This window comes from Meles meles, chromosome 14 (genome assembly GCF_922984935.1).
Source record: "Meles meles chromosome 14, mMelMel3.1 paternal haplotype, whole genome shotgun sequence".
Lineage (NCBI taxonomy): Eukaryota > Metazoa > Chordata > Mammalia > Carnivora > Mustelidae > Meles > Meles meles.
Window position 1 is genome coordinate 21,981,366 of NC_060079.1, and position 20,569 is coordinate 22,001,934.

General features: G+C 38.1%; 1 pseudogene; it reads right to left on the reverse strand.

Moving 5' to 3' along the window:
- Positions 1–2,087: 2,087 nt before the first annotated feature.
- Positions 2,088–20,569, reverse strand: part of LOC123955945 — a 47,879-nt pseudogene continuing 29,397 nt past the window's right edge.

The window sequence follows — 20,569 nt, forward strand, 5'->3', positions numbered from 1 at the left end:
TGAAAACCTTAGTCCTGTGGAAAAAATTAATAAATCAGGTTTATGTACACTTCTTTTAATTACCAAGTGTAATACCATTTTGTGGTTAAATTTGTTTCAAATTCAACTGTTTGTAGATACTCGCCTTGCTTGCCCTTGTAATTTTCTGCCTTCTCAAGTCCCTAAACCACCTATTAACCCATCATAGAAGCCTTTCCTGCACCTCAGAAAGGGTCAGGTAACTGCCAACCTGCCTTCAGTGTGATGGTAATTTTGGGGCACCAGACTCACATGTTGACAGCACTCTGGGAGGTGAGAGATACATCCAGGGTCTGCTAGCTCCATTTTTTTTCTGCTGAGGGGTCCTATGCTCCCTATCCACCACTGAGTCCTCCTTGCTCCAAATTCAATTCTGTCATCTCTTGGCCCACATACTGAGGGAGTACATCGAATCTCATACTTGGGCAATCTGGTAGTTTCCTAAGTGTTTTGGACGCTACTGAAGGTAACAGACTATTTCCTTTTATGATCTGTTCTTTTTCCCCCAAAAAAGATGCAAAAGAGAAAGAAAGTTAAATATTGAAGCTTGCAAAGACTTTAGATAAAGTACCAAAGAAACTCTATAACCATGAATACTTCCCTTAATTCCACAAATCTCTGTATCTCCCTTCCTCTATCTCCATATGTTTATATCTCACCTTTCATCAAAGGGTCAACACAAATTAGCTTTTTCACCTGACTTTGGTCATTGCTAAAGGATTAAAAATGCATATTTTAAGACTTTTCATGTTTCTCTAGACTTGTTTGTAGATGAAAATTATCTAAACTATGCTACAATTTGCAGTCTAGTTGACCTAAAAGTTAACCTAACTGGTCATTTGAAACTTGGCATTTAATGTCTCCCTACAAATGAGGCTTTCTACACTTATAATGAGAATCCTAGTCCTGTGGGGAAAACCTTAATGAATCCAATTTGTGTACATTTCTTCACTCCTGAACCTTCTCCCTGCTCCAAAATAGGTTTTTCTGCTCTCTTATTCCATTTTAGTGGAGTCTTACACATGGAGCATTAGGATAGTTTCCTAGAAGTTTTGGTGGCCACTAACTGAGGGGGACAAAAAGACAAGGAATAAGATGCATCTCTCTTATGACCTGTTCCTCTTTTATTAAACTCCACTCAAACCGGACAGAAAGTTACAAATGGTGTCCAAGACACTACAGTTCATGGATCCTCCTGCAAATGAATCTCCCAAATCTCAATTTCACTTTCTCCCCTACCCCATACTTATATTTACATGTGGATAGTTTTGTTCATATCTCACATTTCCTTGCTGATTCCATCAGAAGTTCCCGTTGTAAATTCACTCACTGTAGTACTAAGGGATTAAAAAGGGACACAGTCAGACTACATGATTTTCTAAACCAAGTATTTTGGTTCAAATTTTAACATTACTCTCTAACTTGCAAAATAGTTGACCCTTTACAAATTCACACATCAATCAGTTATATGAAACCTGGTATGTCATTTCCCCCAGAAATGAGACTTTATATGTTCATAATGAATACCTCATACTTACCAAAAACAACAACAACAACAAAAAACTAATGACTCAAAGTTTAAATATAGTTCTTTACTACTGAATCTGACCCGGTGTGCAACATCCTCTCATAGTGGGACTTATTCATTTACCTCAGTGTAGATATACATTTGTATTGACTAACCTAAATTCCTGAAGGCCCTCTAGTCCATCTGTGCTCTTTAGGAACCATGGATGTCTTTCCTAACCTTCAGATGGTATCTTAGACACCACACGTCTAAGTCAATGATTCTATCCAATGTGATGATAGGTCAAGCCTTGGGGGACCAGTCGCACATGCTGGCAAACACAGACAGATCTGGTCTATTAGCTCAACTCTTTTCTGCAAAGCAATTCTCTGCATCCTGTCACTCCTACCATTTACTGTTTACAATTTAATGTCACTCTCCTTCTCCAAAAAGGTATTTCACTTCCCTTAACCCACTCCAGTACAGCAACAGACACAGTCAATTGGAGTTTCCTATTAGTTTTGCTGATAGTATTAAGGGTGAAGCCTAGGAGAAAGAGAATGCCTTCTATGACCTGTTCATCCTTTTTCACATATCCCGTCAAAGACAAAGAATATTACATATAGTGGTTTACCATGAGAAGATGTTACAAAGAGTATCACGGAAAGTCTGTATTCCCATGTGTGATCCTGAGAGCAAACATCCCAAATCTCAGAGTGTATGTGTGTGTGTGTGTGTGTACAGATACATATTTATTTATGTATTCATCATAGCTCACACTACTTCGGAGAGTCTTTCTGTGGATGGGGCTGTCCATTCACTCTGGCCAGGGCTAAAGGATTAAAAACAGACACGGTAAGACATCACATGACTTCCAGACTTACTTTCTTAGTTGAACTTATAAACTCACTGACACGTAGAAAGTTCACATGCAAATCAATTATTTGAAACCTAGTACCTCGTTTGCCCTAAAAATGAAGACTTACATGTTTGTAATAAGTATTATGGACCTAGCAAAAACACAGATGATTCAAGGATCAAGTACAGATCTTAACTACGGAGCCTGGCCAGTGTGGAACAGCCTATTATGGTGGAACTGATCTCAAATTCACCCGCAATTTGCAGGTATACCTCCTTCTTTCCCATCGAATTCCCTGCTTCCCCAGTCTCTCCTTCACCGCCTTTCACCTCCCATGCTTGCCTTCCCTGCTCTCAGATGGTGTCAAGTAACTGGCAGGTCTGAAACAGGGGCTCCCTCCACGTGACTGTGGCTTTGGGACCGTGGCTTCACCTGGTGGCAAAGCTCTGGAGGGTGAAGGATCCATGTTTGATTAGCTCCTTTCTTTCTGCTGAGGGCTCCTCTGCCCCCTGCCTACGGCTACCTCCTCCTGTCTTAAATAGCATTCTGTCCCTTCTTCACCCAGTCAAGTAAGTCTCGTACACAGGCATTCTGGAAATCCCTGAAAGGTTTTGGTTGGTAGTCACTAGGAGGAAGAAGGATCCGCCTATGACCTGTTCTTCTTTAACCTAACTAGAGCCAAAAAGGATAAACAGTTGCCTATAGGTGCTACACTGAAAGATTCAGAAAGAGTCAACGACGCTGTATTGTTGCAGATGCTCTTAAGAATAACCATGAGAGACTGTGGACTCTGAGAAACAAACTGAGGGTTTTGGAGGGGAGAGGGGTGGGGGGTTAGGTGAGCCTGGTGGTGGACATTAAGGAGATCATGTACTGCATGGAGCACTGGGTGTGGTGTATAAACAATAAATCTTTGAACTCTGAAAAAATAAAATAAAAAGATGCTAATGACTATGTTAGGCCTACAAATAAATAATCCATCAATCCATAAGAACTTCTATACTGCCACCCTAATCCCTATGTGTAACAGCCTTTTTGTAGAAATTATTTCAATTCAATTTCAATGTGGAGGCACCCATCCCTCTTATTCATTTAATTCCTAGTTCTCATAGCTTTCTCTCTTCTCCTTACTTTCATTAAGGGTTTGGCTGCTACTAAGGGAAACAAATGTACTCAAACGAAGTAGCATCCCTCTTATGGCTTCTGCTCTTATTCAACTAAATCTTAAAAAAAAAGAAGAAGAAGATAGAAAGTTACCTACATATACTACAGTAAGAACTGAGAAGCAGTATTAAAGATACTCTATTGCCATGGATGCCCAAGAGTGACTATTACAAATCTCAGTCTCTCCCTTTACTGTTGCATGTGTGTATGTGTTGAGATTATACATATCATTTTAAATTTATGCATGCATAGCTCACATTCCAGTGGTGAAATCCTCATAGTTTTCCAATGTCAGTTCACTCTGGGCAGGGCTAAAGAATCAGAAAGGCACATAGACACCACATGTAATGTTAGACTGACTTTTTTCCATTTAAATACCTACAATTGCTCTATACTTATGAACCAGTCAATCTTTAAAAATTATTTACTTTTCACCTAAATGAACCAGGTAGTTCATTCTTTATTAGAAATGAGGCTTTATATAAATGATGCCAATGACTTAGGCCTATAAATAATTAATGTATCAATCTATGAGAAGTTCTATACTGTCACCCTATTCCCAGTGTGTAACAGCCTTTTCTGGTAGAATCTATTTTAAATTCAGTTTCAGTTTGGAGGCACCCATCTCTCTTATCGATTTAAATCCTGGGTCTCAGGGCTTTCTCTCTTCTCCTTACTTTCATCTAAGGGTTTCGCTGCTACTAAAGGGGACAAACCTACTTAGGGGAAAAGCATTTGTCTTATGAATTCTTTTATTCAATTAAATCTAAAAAAAAAAGAAAAGACAGTTACATATATACACTACAGAGACTCAGAAACAGTTTTTAAGGGTCTCTATTGCCACGGATACTCCTGAGAATGACTTTTACAAATCTCAGTCTCTTTCTTTATAGTTTCATGCATGTATGTGTTGAGATTATATATATCATTTTAAATTTATGTATGCATATCTCACATTTCACTGGTGGATTCCTCATAGGTTTCCCAAGTCCACTCATTCTGGGCAGGGCTAAAGAATCAAAAAGGTACATTGTGGGGCGCCTGGGTGGCTCAATGGGTTAAAGCCTCTGCCTTCGGCACCAGTCATGGTCTCAGGGTCCTGGGATCGAGCCCCGCATCAGACTCTCTGCTCAGCAGGGAGCCTGCTTCCCCCTCTCTCTCTGCCTGCCTCCCTGCCTACTTGTGATCTCTGTCAAATAAATAAATAAAGTATTTTTTTTTAAAAAAGGTACATTGTCAGACATCGGGTAATTCTAGATATACTTTTTCCATTCAAATAGTTACAACAGTCTATGATATAAACCGTCTGATTTTTAAAAATCCAAGTGCAAATCAGTAACCTGGAACTTGGTGTGTCAGTTTATTATTAGCAATGAGGTTTATATGGTAATAATGATTATCTTATGTCCATGAGTAGTTAATACATCAAGATTTAGGTAAAGTGTTCATTATTAACTTTTTTTTTTTTTTAAGATTTTATTTATTTATTTATTTATTTGACAGCGAGAGAGAGAGATCACAAGTAGGCAGAGAGGCAGGCAGAGAGAGAGAGAGAAGCAGGCTCCCCGCTGAGCAGAGAGCCCGATGTGGGACTCGATCCCAGGACCCTGAGATCATGACCCGAGCCGAAGGCAGCGGCTTAACCCACTGAGCCACCCAGGCGCCCTGTTCATTATTAACTTAATCCAATGTGTAACTTCCTTTGGTGGTGGAATTTATTTCAATTCAACTTTAGTTTGTAGGTTTAGAGGTACATATCTCTTTGACCTCAAAGATTGAGGTTTCCCTCCATCACCTGCTTACTCTTCATGGAGGTCTTTTAGGGTCAAGCAACTAACAACCTGAGACAGAGGCTCGTCCAGTATGATGGCAGATTTGGGTTTGGAGGATCAGCTTAATACAGCAGCAGAACTCCAGAGGGTCATGGACACAACCAGTGTATTACCTCCATTCTTTTCTGCTGAGGTCTCCATTTTTCTGTCCACTGCTGACTCCTCCTTATTTCAAATACCATTCTGTTCTTTCTTGGCCCACCCCAGTAGAGTCTCCTATATAGGCAATCTGATATTTTAAGGATTTGCCTGCTACTAACTAAGGGTAACAAACATACTTAGAGGAAGAAGCATCCCTTTCACGACTTGCTTCTCCTTTATTTAAGTCAATCTTTAAAAGATAAAGTTACTTACCGATGTAATTGTGAGAAGACTTAGAAATAGCTTTTTGGGGGTGCCTGGGTGGCTCAGTGGGTTAAGCCTCTGCCTTTGGCTCAGGTCATGATCTCAGGGTCTGGGTTCGAGCCCCGCATCGGGCTCTTTGCTCAGCAGGGAGCCTGCTTCGTCCTCTCTCTCTGCCTGCCTCTCTGCCTACTTGTGATCTCTCTGTCTGTGTCAAATAAATAAAATCTTAAAAAAAAAAAAAAGAAATAGCTTTTTGCTGGTTTGGATGCTCCTGAGAGCTAATTTCATAAATTTCCATCTTCATTTACTTCTGTTGTATTGTTGTATGTGAGCATGTGCATGAATGTATACGTGTTTATGTTGATAAGAGTATGTATATGTATATATGTACTTATTACTTTACACACACACACACAAACACACACACACATATATATATATTTATGCTTTTCAATTTCACATTTCATGGCTGCCTTCCTCATAGGGTTCTGATGTCAATTCGTAATGGTTTCGGCTAAAGGATTAAAAAGGTGCATGGTCAGATACCACATATAATTCTAGATTTACTTTTTTTGTCCAAACAATTGTAATTACTCTACGCTCATGAACTGGTTGATCTTTAAAAATTCATGTACTGGTAAATTGAATCGATATATCATTTTTTGTATTAGAAATAAGGCTTTAGACTGCTGGACAAGATGTTGGAATGTGAGGATCCTATGCACCCCTCATTCCATGGATACACCTAGATAACACCTACATCAGTATACATAACCCCCCAAATAACCCAAGAGTGGCAGAACAGACTCCACACTCCTAAATGTAGAGAAGAGACCACATCACAGAGGGTAGGAAGGGCAGAGACACAGTCAAGAACTACATGGACCCACAGAACTCCCCACAGGGGTGAGGGATGTGGTGGACACAGAGACGATAGATGAGAAGACCCCACACCAGGCAACCCAGGCATGCGAAACAAGCACAGAGAAGACAAACTGCCATAACATTGGGCTTTGAAAGCCGGAGGGGAGCAACTTCACTAGTTCTTACAATCAGTGGGACTCAATGCCTGGAACTTTAAAAATCAGTGGGCTCAGCTCTGGGAGAGCTGGAGGACAATATGAAACTAAGTACCTGCTCTTAAAGAGACAGCACAACAAACAGCTCCCAAAGATAGAGCATTGACACAACAATTTGAAAACACCTGGGGTACAAAGGAAGGAGATTTACTTACTAATCTGAGAGCATGTTCTGGAGGGGGAGGGAAACTTTGGGAAACATCTCCAAGAACAAAAGTGCTGGCAGGTGCCATTTCCCTCCCAACCCTCAGCCAAGTTACATAGACACTTGTGGGAACCGGTGCAGCACACTCTCCACCTAGCTTACTAACTGTATTCTGCACCCCTGTTCTCCTGCTGACATGTCCCTACAATCCCAGACTGGGCAGGAGTTTTCCAGGAGTGGCTGCAGGTCTCTTTCCATACTGGATCACTGTAGACCAAGAGCTCCTCTCTCATAGCAGAGTGACACATAGCAGGAGATCTTCCAAAGCTGTGTCACAAGCAGTATGCCAGCATCCCTAACAGCGGCCAGTGCCACTCTGAAGTGACCCATGCCCTGGCGTAAGGGAAAATAATCATGCACACCAGTTCAACTGTAGACCCAACAGTGAGTGGGGGACAAACATCTGGTCTGACTGCAGGCCCTGCCCACCAACAAAAGCATCTCAGAGCACAAGTGAGAGTGCCCTGCAGTGGCAAATGGCAAATAGTCTGACTCAACTCAAGCTGGAGGTGGCCCCAGACTGGCCCACTAAAACACAGGGAACAAACCCTGCCCATAATAGGCAAAGAGAGCCATTGCTAATGACTGGACTGAAGGCAAGCAAAGCTCAGCTGCAACAGGAGCTTGCAGACACTCCTGAACACTCCTGAAGTGCCAGGTTCTGTTGACAGGGGACTGTACTGTAGCTCACCACTGGAACTCTTCTTTCAAGAGCAGGAGATGTAGCTACTTTCCCAACACATGGAAACAGACACAGAGTTAGACAAATGAAAAGACAGAGGAATATGTCCCAAATGAAAAAAAACAGAACAAAAAATCACAGCAAGAGACCTAACAAAATGGAGATAAGTAACATGCTTGGTAGAGATTTTAAAGTAATGGCTGTAAACCTACTCACTGGACTTAAGAAAAGAGTGCAGAACTTGAGTGGGAACTTCAACAGAGAGAAAGAAATCATAAAAAAGAACCAATCAAAATGAAAACTTCAGTAACTGAGATTAAAAATACATTAGAGGGAATGAGTACTAGCAGAAAAATGAATCAGTAACCTAGAGGACAAAGTAATGCAGAGCAATCAAGCTGAAAATGAGATAGGAAAATATAATAATAATAATGAGAATATATTAAGAGAACTCAGTGCCATCATCAAGCATAATAAGATTCACATTATAGGGATTCCAAAAGGAGATGAGAGATAAAATAGGGCAGAAAATTTATTTGAAGAAATAAAGTGGAAAACTTCCCTAATCTGGGGGAAGAAACAGAAATCCGGGTCCAGGAGGCAGAGAGACCCAAACAATATCAACCCAAGGAGGTCTACACCAAGACACATAGTAATTAAGATGGCAAAAAATTTGTGATAAAGAGATAATTTTTTTAAAGATTTATTTCAGAGAGAGTGCACGCGCAAGCAAGTAGGGGGAGAAGGAGAAGCAGGCTCCCCTCTAAGCAGAGAGCCCTATGTGGGGCTCAGTCCCAGGATCCTGGGATCATGACCTGAGACAAAGGCAGACATTTAACCAAATGAGCCACCCAGGTGCCCTAAAGAGAGAATTTTTAAAGCAGAAAGAGAAAAGTAAACAGTTACATACAAAAGAAACCCCATAAGCCTATAAACTGATTTTTCAGCAGAAATTTTGCAGGTTGAAGGGAGTGGTCGATATATTCAAAGTGCTGAAAGAAAAAAACTTGCAACCAAGAGTACTCTATCCAGCAAGGTTATCATTCAGACAGAAGGAGAAATCAAGAGTTTCCCTAAACAAACAAAACTTAAACCAATTCATCATCAGTAAACCAACCTTACAAGAAATTTAAAGCTGACTCTAAGTGAAAAGAAGAGATCATAGGCAGGAATAAGAAAATAGGAAGCACAAAAGCAGTAACACTAAATCTATAAAAATCAGTCAAGGGATTCACAAAACAAAAGATGTAAAGTGTGACACCATCTAAAATGTGGGGGGAGGAGTAAAAATTTAGTGCTTTTAGAATGGGTTCAAATTTATTTTATTATGTCATGTTAGTCACCACACAGTACATCATTAGTTTCTGATACAGTGTTCATGATTCATTATTTACGTATAACACCCAGTGTTCCATGCAATCCCTGCCCTCCTTAACACCCATCCCCAGGCTCACCCACTCCCCCACCCCCTCCCTTCTAAAGCCCTCAGGTTGTTTCCGAGAGTCCGTGGTCTCTCATGGTTCGTCTCCCCCTCTTATTTCTCCCCTTCATTTCTCTCTTCTTTCTCCTAATGTCCTCCATGCTATTCCTTATGTTCCACAAATAAATGAAACAATATGATAATTGACTTTCTCTGCTCGACTTATTTCACTCATCTCCTCCAGTCCCATCCATGTTTTTTTGTTTGTTTTTTTTTTAATTTATTTGACAGAGAGAGAGATCACAAGTAGGCAGAGAGGCAGGCAGAGAGAGAGGAGGAAGCAGGTTCCCACGGAGCAGAGAGCCCGATGCGGGGCTCGATCCCAGGACCCTGAGATCATGACCTGAGCCGAAGGCAGCGGTTTAATCCACTGAGCCACCCAGGCACCCCCAGTCCCATCCATGTTATGTAAAAGTTGGGTATTCATCCTTTCTGACGATTGAGTATTTAAGCAACCATCAACTTAATATAGGCTGCTACATGCATAAGATATTATATATAAACCTAATGGAGCCACAAATCAAAAACCAGAAATAGATATGTAAAAAAATAAAGAGAGGAATCCAAGTATATCACTAAAGAAAGCCAACAAACCATGACAGAAAAGAGGAAAAGAAACAGAGGAACTATAAAAACAACCATAAAACAAGTAACAAAACGGCAGTAAGTACATACCTATCAATAATTACTTTGAACGTAAAAAGACTAAATGCTCCATTCAAAAGATGTAGGTGATGGAATGGATTTAAAAAAAAAAATTTAAGAAAAGCAAGACTCATTTATTTGCTGCCTATAAGAGACACACATCAGAACTAAAGACACATGCAGATTCAAAGCAAAGGGATACAAAAGAGTCTATCACACACATGGAAGTGAAATCAAAGCTAGGATAGAAATACTTATACCAGACAAAATAGATGTTCAAACAAGGAGTGTAACAAGGGACATAGAAGGACACTATATAATAATCATAAAGGGAACAATTCAACAAGAAGATAAATAATTGGAAATATATATGCATCTAACATGGGAGGACCCAAATACACAAAGCTATTCATAACAAACATAAAATAATTGATAGTAATCATTCATAGTAATACAATAATAGTGTGTGTGTATATATATATAATATATATATATTATATATATATATATATATATATCTGCATATATATATATATATATATAAAAAATAGGGGAATTTACCACCCCACTTACATGAAGGACAGATCATCCCAACAGGGAATCAACAAGTAAACAGTGGTTTTATTTTGTTTTTAAGATATATATGTATATATATAAAGATACAAACATAGTGATCCGAAGGGGCACGTGTACCCGAATGTTTATAGCAGCAATGTCTACAATAGCCAGACTATGTAAAGAACCTAGATGTCCATCAACAGATGAATGGATAAAGAAGATGTGGTATATATACACAATGGAATACTATGCAGCCATCAAAAGAAATGAAATCATGCCATTTGCGACGACGTGGATGGAACTAGAGCGTATCATGCTTAGTGAAATAAGTCAATCGGAGAAAGACAACTATCATATGATCTCCCTGATATGAGGACATGGAGAAGCAACATGGGGGGGTAGGGGGATAGGAGAAGAGTAAATGAAACAAGATGGGATTGGGAGGGAGACAAACCATAAATGACTCTTAATCTCACAAAACAAACTGGGGGTTGCTGGGGGGAGGTGGGATTGGGAGAGGGGGAGCGGGCTATGGACATTGGGGAGGGGAGGCGAACCATAAGAGACTATGTACTCTGAAAAACAACCTGAGGGTTTTGAAGGGTCAGGGGTGGGAGGTTGGGGCAACCTGAGGGTTTTGAAGGGTCAGGGGTGGGAGGTTGGGGGAACAGGTGGTGGGTAATGGGGAGGGCACGTTTTGCATGGAGCACTGGGTGTTGTGCAAAAAGAATGAATACTGTTACACTGAAAAAATAAATAAAATGAAAAAAAAGAAAAAAAAAAGATATATATGTATATATATGGAGCACAAAAGGGGGTCAGACAAAAGGAGAGAGAGAATCTCAAGCAGACTCCATGCTGAACATGGAGTCCAATGCAGGGCTCAATCTCACAACCTGAGATCATGACTTGAGCCAAAATCAAGTTGGATACTTAACTGACTCAGCCACCCAGGCACCCTGGAAACAGTGGCTTTAAATGACACATTGGACCAGATGGATCTAATAGATATATTCAGAATATTTCATCTTAAAACAGCAGAATACATCTTCTTCTCAATTGCACATGCAACATTCTCCAGAATCAATCACAGTTTAGGCCACAAAACGGGTCTCGACAAATTAAAAAGGACTGAACGCATACCATGCATCTCTTCTGACCACAACACTATGAAACTAGAGATCAACCACAAGGAGAAATCTGGAAACACAAATACATGGAGATTAAATAACACGCTACTAAACAATGAATGGGTCAAACAAAAAAAAATAAAAAAAGACATCAAAAAAAAACATGGAGACAAATGAAAAAAAGAATACAATGGTCCAAAATCTTTGGGATGAAACAAAAACAGTTCTAAGAGAGAAGCTTGATGCAATAAAGGGCTACCTCAAGAAGCAAGAAAAGTCTCAAACAACCCAGCCTGATATCTAAAGGAGCTGGATAAAGAACACAACCCCAAACCAGTAGAAGGAAGGAAGTAATAAAGATTAGAACAGAAATAAACAAAACAGAAACTAAAAAGAAATGAAACAGATCAATGAAACCTGGAGCTCTTTTTTTTTTTAAAAAAAAGATCAACAAAATTAATAAAATCAATAAACCTTTAGTTTAACTTATCAAAAAAAAAAAAGAAAGGACTCAAACAAAATCAGAAATAAAAGATGAAAAATAACACCACAGAAATATAAAGGATTTTTAATATTATGAAAAAATTTTAAGTTGGACAACCCAGAAAAACTGGATCTATTCTTAGAACATATAATCTTCCAAAACTGAATCAGAAATAAATAGAAAATTGGAATAGACTAATTACCAACAATGAAACTGACACAATAATCAAATCTTCCAACAAACAGAAGTCCAGGACCATATATTTTCACAGGTGACTCCAATGAAATATGAAAGAAGAACTAATAACTATTCTCCTCAAATCATTCCAAAAAAGAAGAGGAAGAAAAGCTTTCAAATTCATTTTAGAAGGCCATCCGTGATAATAAAACCAGATAAAGAGACTACAAAAAAAAAAAAAGGCAGAAGAACTACAGGCCAATATCTCTGATGAACACAGATGCAAAAATCCTAAACAAAATATTAGCAAACTGAATGCAACAATACATTAATAAAATCATTCATCCCAATCAACGTTGTTTCCTCTAGGTCTGCAAAAGCAGTCCAATATTTGCAAATCAATGTGATACACAAGAGAAAGAATAAAAACCATATGGATTATTTTTCCATATATGCAGAAAAAGCATTTGACAAAGTACAACATCCATTCATGATTAAAACCCTCAACAAAGTAGGTTTGGGGGAACATACTTCAATATAATAGAAACCATATAAGAAAACCCATAGCTAACATCATATTCAATGATAAAAAAGAGTTTTCCCCTAAGATCAAGAACAAGACAATGAAGTCCACACTTACCACTTTTATTCAACAGAATATTGAAGTCCTAGCCACTGCAATTAGACAAGAAAAAGAAATAAAAGCATCCGAACTCATAAGGAAGAAGTTAAACTGTCATTATTTGCAGATGACATGATACTACATATAGAAACCCTAAAATTTCCAACAAGAAACCACGAGAATCGATATATAAAGTCATTAAGTTTGCAGGACACAAAATCAATATACAGAAATCCACTGTATTTCTGTACACTAATAATGAAGTAGCAAAAAGATAAAGAAAACAGTTCCATTTGCAATAGCACCAAAAAAGTAGTTAGAAATACTTAACTAAGGAGACAGAAGATCTATATTGTGGAAACTATAAAACACTGGTAAAAGAAATGGAAGATTACACAAATGGAAAGATATTCCATGCTCAGGGGCTGGGAGAATACTGTTAAAATAATACCCAAAGCAACCTACAGACTCAATGCAATTCCTATGAAATTACCAGTGTTTTTCACAGAACTAGAACAAAGAATCTTAAAATTCATGTGGACCACAAAATACCCACATATAGCCAAAGCAATCTTGAAAAAGAATAAAACTGGAGGTATCACAATCCCGGATTTGAAGATAAACCATAAAGCTATAGTAATCAAGAGAGTACAGTACTGGCATAAAAATAGACACATAGATCAGAGAGGCCAGATATAAACTCATGATTATATAGTCAAATTAATCTTCAACAAGGAGGCAAGAATATGGAAGGGGAAAAGAATAGTCTCTTCAAGAAATGGTGTTTGGAAAACTTGACAATTAGCTCCAAAAGAATGAAACTGGATCAATTTCTTACTCCATACACTAAAATAAACTCAAAATGGTAAAGGATCTAAATGTGAGATCTAAAATCATAAAAAGGGCACAGGCAGTAATTTTTGATGTTAGCTGCAGCAAAATCTTTCTAGATATGTTCTCTTGAGACAAGGGAAACAAAAGCAAAAATAAACTGTTGGGTCTACATCAAAATAAAAAGTTTCTGCACAGCAAAGGAAACAACCAAAACCAAAAGACAACCACTGAATGGGAGAAATTATTTGCAAGTGACACATCCAATAAAGCATTAGTATCCAAAATGTATAAAGAACTTCTACAACCCAACACCAAAAACCAAATAATCCAATTTAAAAATGGGCAGAAGTCATGAACAGACATTTCTCCAAAGAAGATATCCAGATGGCCAACAGGCATATGAAAAGATGCTCAAGATCACTCATCATCCAGGAAAAGCAAATCAAAACTACAATGAGATATCACCTCACACTTCTCAGAATGGCTAAAACTGAACTGCCCATTGATAGATGAATGGATAAAGAAGATGTGGTATGTATGCATATATGTAAACACACATATACACACACTCACAAATGAATATTAGTCATAGAAAATAGTGACATTTTGCCATTTGCAACATGGATGGATCTAGAGAGTATAATGTTAAGTGAAATAAGTCAGAGAAAGACAAATACCATATAATTTCAGTCATATGTAGAACTGAAGAAACAAAACAAAAAATAAAGAAACAAAAACCCCAAACTCTTTTATTTTTTAAATTTCATTATTTATGTAAGTCACCATACAGTTCACCATCGGTTTTGGATGTAGTGTTCCATGATTCATTGTTTGTGTATAATATCCAGTGCTCCATGCAATATATGCCCTCCTTAATACAACCCAAGCTTTTTTAAAGATTCTATTTAAACTCAGTTAACATTAGGTAGAGTTACGTGGTTCATCAGTTGCATGTAACACCCAGTGCTCATTATATCACGTGCCCTCCTTAATGCCCATCACTCAGTTACCCCATCCCCTCACCCACATCCCCTCCAGCAACCCTCAGTTTGTTCCCTATAGTTAAGAGTTTCTTATGGTCTGTCTCCCTCTCTGATTTCATCTTATTTTTCCCTCCCTTCACCTATGATCTCTTAAATTCCACATATGCATGAAATCATCATTGTCTTTCTATGACTGACTTATTTTGCTCAGTATAATACCCTCTAGTCCCATCAATGTCATTGCAAATGGTAAGATTTCATTTGTTGATGGCTGAGTACTATTCCACTGTATATATCTACTACACCTTCTTTATTCATTCCTTTGTAGATGGACATGAAAACAGTACTCAACATCACTGGCATCAGGGAAATAAAAATCAAAACCACAATGAGATACCACCTCACGCCAGTCAGAATGGCTAAAATTAACAAGTCAGAAAACAACAAACATTGGCAAGGATGTGGAGAAATGCATCCATTTCTTTCATCAGTGTTTTATAGTTTCTCCACAAGGATGGGAGTAATTCTCACTGTTGGTGAGAATGCAAGCTAGTACAGCCACTCTGGAAGATAGTATGGAGGTTCCTCAAAAAGTCAGAAAAACAAAAGACTCTTTACTAGGTTACCCAGGGTGGGGGTGGGGGGAATGGATGAAACAGATGAAAGAGGACTAAGAGCAGACTTATGGTGACAAGCACTGAGCAATGTATAAATTTGTGGAATCCCCGTTGTACACCTGAAACTAATATAATGCTGTATGTTACTTATACTGGAATTAAAATTTTTTTAAAGGAATAAGATTTCATATGGTGGTGACTGATATCTTAGAATTGTGAAAATAGTAAGCATCAAGGTTTAAGTAATTTAAGTTCTTTTTTTTCTTTTTTGTTTTTTGTTTTTCTCTTTTTAAGTAATTTAAGTTCTTTATCTGTCCCTAATCCCAAAATATATAAGCCTTTTGTGCTGGCATTTATTTCACTTTAACTTCAGTTTATAGTGTACATGTCCCTCTTATTCCATCTAAATTCCTGATTTGCAAGTCCTTCCATCACCTTCTTACTTTCACCCATCATGGTCATCTTTCCTGCCTCTTAGACAGGGTCAAGCAATGCAGGTCTGAGGTAGTGGCTTTATCCACCATGATAGTGGATGTGAGCTTCAGGGCTATCTCACATAAGCTCTGGAGGCCATGGGGTAGACCCAGTGTCTGTTAGTTCCATTATTCCCGACTAAGGCCTCTTCTGTTCCCGGTCTACTGCCATTATTCTTCTGGCTCCAAATAGGACTCTCTCTTCACTTGTCATATATTATAAGTTGAATATTGTCCCACCAAAAATGGATATGTTGTAATCCTATCCCTTGTAACTCAGCATGTGACCTTACTGGAAATAGGTTTGCTGCAGGTGTAATTAAGACCCAGTCATACTGGTTTAGGGTGAGCTCCTAATCCAGTATGATTGGTGTCCTAATACAAAGGAAAAAGGTAGACACAAACACACATACTTCACCTATGTAGAGATTAAGGTAGAGATTGGAGCAATGATTCTACATACCACGGAACAGCAAAGATTGACAGTAATTACCAGAAGCGAGGAGAGGGGCATGGAATAGATTCTTGCTCACAGCCCTCGGAAGGAAACAACCCTAGTGACACCCTGATATCAACTTCTAGCCTCTAAGACCGAGAAAATGAATTTCTGTTGTTTTAAACGATTCAGTTTTGTGATATTTTGTTAAAACAGCCCTAGAAAACCAATACAGCCCATTCAAGTAGAATCTCATACAACAATCTGATCGTTTTCTAAGAGTTTTGGCTGCTGGTAACTCAGATAGGAAGACCTGAGTGTCTATCAGATCTAACTAGATCTATCTGATCTAGTTTCCACCAAACTAGATAAAAAATATGTTACATAAAGCAGTGGAGACGGCCAACATTTTACAGTGTCCAAGAAACTCTGCGTTGAATATCTCTGGCATATCTTTACATATGTTTATCTCACCTTTTATTGGTGACTTCCTTATCAGTTGCTGAGGTCAATTCATTGGGATCAGAACTAAAGGATAAAATGTATCTGATCAAACATCTTACATACTTTTTTCATTTAAATAAGATTCAATTGGTCTACAAATCATAATGTGGTTGAACACTAAAAAATTCTCATGTAATTTGGCTATTTGGAAAGAAGTATTTCATTTTCCCCTAGAAATGCAGCTTTATATGGTAGAAATAAAATTCTTAGAGCTGTAAAAGAATCCCTAATGGATCAAGAGTGATTTTAAAACATTTCTTGACTACTGAACCTAACTCCAATATGTATCTGCTTTTGCACTTGCATCTATTTCCAATTCGGCTGTAGTTTGTAGGTCCCTGTCCTCCTTACGCCATCTAATTTTCTGATTCCAAGTCCCTCTACCACGTCTTTACTCTTCATGCTTCGTGGATGTTTTCCGTGTTCCTCAGATATGGCCATCTAACTTCAGGGCTGGGGCTGGGACTCCATCCAATATGATGGCGGGTTTGGGTTTAGGGAAACTAGGCTCACATGGTGGTAGAGGTCTGAAGGGTGATGGAAAGATCTCGGATCTATTAGTTCCTTTATTTTCTGCTGAGGGCTCCTCTGCTTCCTGTCCACTGCTATTGCCTTTTTGCTTCCAAGTGTATTCTCCCCACCCTGGGACTACATAAGTAGAATGTCATATACAGACACTCGGATAGTTTCCCAAGCATTTTGAGGGGTAATCCCTTCAGGTCACAAACAGGCCCAGAGTAAATGTTCCCTCTCTTTGATTTGTTCCTTCTTTTCCCATCTAGACCCAAAACAAAACCACAAAAAAAGTTACATACAGAAGCTGACAGGCATCTGAATTAGCTGTATCACCACTGATGTTTCCAAGTCATTTTCCAACTCAGATGACAGGAAATCAACTCACCTATTGTTGATATTATGGCCAGGGGACATTGAAGAGGGCACTGGAACATTGTCGTTTCTGCCAGAGGGATAAAATACACAAAAAATAGTGTCAGACAATGTGGAAGGAAATCATGCTTTTTCCTGAGGAGAGGTGACAGAACCTGAAGCAACAGGTTTGAATTACCACAGTGTAAGCCAGCCTCTGGGGTGTGTGGGTGTGTGTCCATGTGTGTGCCTGTGTGGGCACATGCATATGCATGTGCATATTTACTGGAAATAGTAAGAAGCAAGTAAGAGAAAAGTTTCAATAATGACTAAATTAGCCTGTTCTTTCCCAATTTTTCAACCACTCTGCTAACTGTTGAATAAATTTGGGAAGAGAGAGATGGAGACACGACAGTGTAAGGATGGGGAGGTAGATCGAGGTAACAGTTGTTGAAAGGATATAGAGAGAATGGAAGGAAAATGCCAGAACAATGAGAATTTCAACGGCAAGTCCAGTCCCTAGTCACTATTTGGGAGGGCAGAAAGAAGTAGCTAGATTAGGATCTGCCTAAACTCTGTTTACAGAAGTTTCTAAACTGAAGGTAGAGCACATCATCAGAATGACTTTTCTTCCTGTTAATCTTTTAAAAACTTTTTTATTAAGATTATATTAGTTATATTATTAACATTATATTAGTTTTAAGTGTACAACCTAATGACATATTTGTATATAATTACAAAATCATCACCACAATAAGTCTAGTTAACATCTGTCACCATACTTAGCAGAATTTTTTCTTGTGATGAGGACTTTCAAGATTTACTCTCCTAGCAACTTTCATATATTCAATCCTGTATTATTAACTACAGTCACTGTGTTGTATATTACATCCCCATAACCTATTTTATAACTAGAAATTTGTACCTCTGGACCCCCATCACCCAAGTGGGAGAAACTTTCAGTGAACTCTAATACAGTGGAGTGGAATTCATCTAGTCAGAGATCAAAAAGAGAAGAGAATAAAAAAGACTGAAGATGAAGCAACAATCGAAAATCTTAGGAGCAAGCAAAAGCAGTACTAAAAAGAAGATAAAGAGCAATACAAATCTACCTCAAGAAACAAGAGAGGCTCAAATACAAAATATATCCTTATACCTAAAGAAACTAGAAAAAGAATAAGCAAAGCCCAACATGAGTAGAAAGAAGTAAAAAAGATCAGAGCAGAAACAAATGGGTCCTGGGATTGAGCCCTGCATCGGGATCTCTGCTCATCTGAGAGCCTGCTTTCCCCTCTCTCTCTCTGCCGGCTTCTCTGCCTACTTGTGATCTCTCTCTCTGTGTCAAATAAATAAATAAAATTTTTAGAAAAAAAAGAAAGAAAGAAAGAGAAAATACTATGAGAAATATATGCCAACAAATTAGGTGACCCAGAAGAAATGGATAAATTTCTAGAAACATACAATTTTCCAAAACTGAATTGGAAAGAAATAGAAATCTGAATAGGCAATTACTAGGAATAAAATTGAATTTATAATCAAAAAAATTCCTCCCAAACGTAGTACAGACCATCATGGGTTTGCTGGTGTAGTCTACCAAACATTTAAAGGAGAGTGAATACCTATTCTCAAGTCATTCCAAAAATAAAGGAGGAGGGAAAACTTCCAAATTCATAACATGAGGTGAGCATTACCCTGATACCAAAAGCAAAGACACCACAAACAAAGAAAACTACAGGTCAATGTCACTGATGAACACAGATGCAAAAGTCCTAAACAAAATATTAGAAAAATCACATTCAACAATATATTAAAAGGATCACTCACCATATTCAAGTGAAATTTATACCAGGGATTCAAGGATGATTTAATATTCACAAATCAATGTGATATACCACGTCAATAAAATGAAGGATAAAAATATGATCATCTCATTAGATGCAGAAAAAGCATTTGACAAAATTCAACATCCATTCATGATAAAAACTCTCAACAAAGTTGGTTTAGGGGGAATATACCTTTACACAATAAAGGTCATATATGAAAAAACCACAGCTGACATTATACTTAATGATGAAAAACAGAGCATTTCCTCTGAGATCAGTAATAAGTCAAGTATGTCCACTCTCACCACTTTTATTCAACATAGTAGTGGAAGTCCTAGCCACAGCAATCAGATGAAAGAAAGAAAACATGAGAAAGAAAACAAATAAGAGGCATTCAATTTGGCAAGGAAGAATTTAAACTCACTATTTGCAATTATTATTCATTGAACCCCTACAGACTCCACCAAAAAAAAAAAAAAAACACAAAAAACCTGTTAGAATAAATGAAGGGAGCCTGGGTGGCTCAGTGGGTTAAGCCTCTGCCTTTGGCTCAGGACAAGATCTCAGGGTCCTGGGATCGAGTCCCACATCCGGCTCTCTGCTTGGCAGGAAGCCTGCTTCCTCCTCTCTCTCTGCCTGCCTCTCTGCCTACTTGTGATCTCTCTCTGTCAAATAAATAAATAAAATCTTAAAAAAAAAAAAAGAATAAATGAAGTCAGCAAAGATGCAGGATACCCAGAAATCAGATTTTCTACAGACTAATAAAGGAGTAGCAGAAAAAGCAATTTAGAAAACAGTCCCATTTACAATTGCACCAAAATAAAAATACCTAGTAACAAACTTAACCAAGGAGATGGAAGACCTATACTCTGAAACTATAAAACATTGATAAGAGAAATTGAAGGCAACATAAACAAATACAAAGGTATTCTGTACTCATGGATTAGAAGAATTAATCTTGTTAAAATGTCTATACTACCCAAAGCAATTAATAGATTCAATGCAATTCCTGTTCAAAATACAAACTGTATACTTCCAGAACAAGAACAATTCTAAAATTTGTATGGAACCACAAAAGACACTGAACAGCCAGAGCAATCTTGAGAAAGAACAACAAAACTGGATGTAAAATAATCCAAGGTTTCAAGATATACTACAAAGCTGTAGTAATCGAGACAGTATTGTGCTAGCAAAAAACAGACACATAAATCAATGTAACAGAATAGAGAGCCAGAAATAAACATG